Here is a 3390-nt window from a genome sequence, read left to right on the forward strand (position 1 = left end):
AATGTGAAAGTAACTTAACTCTTTCAACTTAAATGTACCAAAACGTATTCAAATAAGAGTTATTCACATTTAAACTGTTCACATGAAACACATTTCTCATTCTTGGCACAAATAGGCCAGTGTAAACAAATGTAGCCTACTGATGCTTAAACTTAAGTGCTTTAGACCTTACAATGTGGCTTAATAAACAAAAATTAGGAATAGCAAAACGTTACTTTAAATCACAGTTTGATTAATCAACCTTAAACTTGCGTTTTGTTTTCCTTTTTTCAGACAAACTCTTAACTTATGAATGTCCGCATTTCTTATGGCCTTATCTTAAAGTGTTGGTCTTCAAATCCCGCTTTGGTCTCGTGCGCGCGCCCGCTCCGTGCACGTGCCGATCACGCTGTGGCAAGACTGCTGCTCATCCGATCATGCCGCCTCGCCTCCACTCGCGCAGATCAGTCGAGTTTTCACTGTAACTCCTCCAGGTACCAACAGACACAAGTGGCTTTCTCAACTGATGAATTTATTGAATCCAGCTTGTTCAGACTCATAAACACACCGTGAAAACTAAAGGCACAAAACAAACAACAATTAGCTCAAAAGAAAGACATTTAACACATAAAACGATTCTGACAAATACAACATACAAACAATACCTCGTTGGCTGAGTACCGAGAGAGGAATTAGTTTCAGTCGTCTTCTTCTTCTTATTGTTTCTTATCTTTCTTTACAAGTTAGCTTTGTGACCACGCTTCAGTCACACATCTTTCGATCTCTCGAGAGATCGCTTCTTCTGAGGAAATTAACCTCTACTTCTTCTTACAAAGCTCACTTACACTATAGCGCCCCCTGGTGGCACTCAACGGTAATAATAATGAAAATACACAGAAAATGAAACGAAACGAAATATAGCAGTAACACGGTGTGTATCGATGAATCGTTACACCCCTACCATCCATCCATCCATCTTCTTCCGCTTATCCGGGGTCGGGTCGCGGGGGCAGCAGCTTTAGGAGGGACTCCCAGACTTCCCTCTCCACAGCCACTTCATCCAGCTCATCCCAGGGGATCCCAAGGCGTTCCCAGGCCAGCTGAGAGACATAGTCTCTCCAGCACGTCCTGGGTCGTCCCCGGGGTCTCCTACCGGTGAGATGCCCGAGCCACCTCATCTGGCTCCTTTCAACGTGGAGGAGTAGCGACTCTACTCCGAGTCTCTCCCGGATGACCGAGCTTCTCACCCTATCTCTAAGGGAGAGCCCGGACATCCTGCGGAGAAAACTCATTGCCGCTTGTATCCGGGATCTCGTTCTTTCGGTCACGACCCATAGCTCGTGACCGTAGGAGCGTAAATCGACCGGTAAACGTCATATGATGGCGCCGCAAATGGGAGCCACGGTGAGTCGCTCTCTGTTTCTTTGTCTTATTTTGTGTGTTTTCTGTGTCCTCTGCTGTCCATCTTGGATCACTTTTACCAGAGAAGCGCTGTCAAACATCGAACAGTCTTCTTCTGGTATTTTCTCTCCTGTTCTCTCCGATTCAGCCTGTTTGTCGGCGATGCTAGCCGGAGCGGCGGTGCTGTACAAGCTAGCGCGATGACGGCGGCGCGGAAAACGAGCCGGAGCACTCGTAAGACTGAGGCAGAGAGGGTTCCGTTCTGCCCTACCGTCAATTCATCTGGCGAATGTCCGCTCCCTGGCGAACAAGATGGACGAACTGCTGCTCCTCACTTCAAGGAACACGGACTTCAGCAGATCCGCCGCGCTGTGCTTTGTGGAAACGTGGCTCAGCGAACGAACCCCCCACCACGCCGTGGAGCTAGCGGGGTTTCGGCTAACTCGTGCAGATTGCAGCGCGGAGCTGTCTGGAAAATCAAAGGGAGGTAGTCTCTGTTTCTACATTAATGAACGTTGGTGTACTGATGTCACGGTGTTGACAGAGTTTTGCAGCCCTCTCCTAGAAACACTTTTCATAAACTGCCGGCCGTTCTATTCACCGCGGGAGTTCTCCTCGATCGTCATGGCGTTACATTCCACATTTACATTCCACCATACGCACGTGCGAGTGAAGCCACGCAGATGCTGGCTGACCAGGTAACAGACATGGAGAAACTTCTACCAAATTCACTAATCATTGTTCTGGGTGATCTCAACAGGGCGAACGTCGCACACGAACTCCCCAGATACAGACAGCACGTAACGTGTCCCACCAGAGGGGCACAGACTCTGGACCACTGCTACACCGTGATCAAGGATGCATACCACTCTGCGGCTCGTGCAGCTTTAGGACTCTCGGGCCACTGTCTAGTTCATCTGATCCCGGCCTACAGGCAGAAGCTAAAAACTTCTAACCCTGTGGTGAGGACTGTGAGGAAGTGGACAGTGGAGTCAAGGCAGGACCTACAAGCCTGCTTTGACTACACCAATTGGGGAGTTTTCGAAGCTGCAACTTCAGACTTGCATGAACACTGACACTGTCACATTATACATCAGTTTTTGTGAGGATCTGTGTGTGCAGACTAAGACCTTCTGCACGTACAACAATGACAAACCTTGGTTTACACCAAACCTCAGGAGGCTGCGCAAAGTCAAGGAGGAGGCCTACAGGAGACGCGACCGCGACCTGTTCAGGCAGACCAGAAACACACTGAACTGAGAGGTCAGGAAAGCCAGGAGGTGTTACTGGGATTTTACTCCAGACTATGACGCACTATCAAACTTTAACAAAAAAGACAGCAGTGTCTACAAGCCTACTGGAACCTACAAAAGGATAAACAACATCTTTCACCCCACGGGACCGTTTAATCCGGCCCGCCAACCCTGAACAAATTGTATTATTAAACTTTTTTTTGGGTCATTTTGCCTGCAATGACTGCGTTTCCCCAGTAGATAGGGAAGCGCTCGCCTGCGCATTTACTACCGGAAGCCGTGTCAGAAAGCTCGGTGCACACTCACAAGTGTGTGTACGTACTCAGTAGTACAGACATGGCGCACTACCGCTCTATTTGTATCAGTCCCGAATTTAGAGCGTGGGCTGTGACGACAGCATTCTTGTAATTCGCGCGCTGAGCTTTCAGATGCAGTTTTGCGCTAAAGCCATCCACAAACCTTCCCCTGGAATCCTTCCATTAAAATGAGTCGCCCAAGGAAAAGCAAGGTGGACACAGTGCCGAGCGTTTAAAAGAGAGTGGCCAATTTGGCTCGACGTACGCGACGTGACGTTCAGCCACATGAACGTCAACATCAACCCGTCACAGATCGAGGTAAACGGACCAACACCTCGGATCTCGCCTAAGAATTGCCACAACAGATTTTACTCCAGACTATGAAGCACTAGCAAACTTTAACAAAAAAGACAGCGGTGTCTACAAGCCTACTGGAACCTACAAAAGGATTATAAAGAAGG

At 48.4% G+C, this 3390-nt stretch overlaps 1 long non-coding RNA gene across 1 annotated transcript; it reads right to left on the minus strand.

The window, feature by feature from the left end:
• Positions 1–490: 490 nt before the first annotated feature.
• LOC133143929 (uncharacterized) lies at positions 491–902 on the minus strand. The gene is made up of 2 exons (XR_009710512.1): positions 645–902; positions 491–555 (listed from the first exon to the last, which is right to left on the minus strand). It is a non-coding gene; the product is annotated as an uncharacterized LOC133143929 (long non-coding RNA).
• Between the last annotated feature and the right edge of the window lie 2488 nt (positions 903–3390).

This window comes from Syngnathus typhle, linkage group LG19, assembly GCF_033458585.1.
Source record: "Syngnathus typhle isolate RoL2023-S1 ecotype Sweden linkage group LG19, RoL_Styp_1.0, whole genome shotgun sequence".
Classification (NCBI taxonomy): Eukaryota; Metazoa; Chordata; class Actinopteri; order Syngnathiformes; family Syngnathidae; genus Syngnathus; species Syngnathus typhle.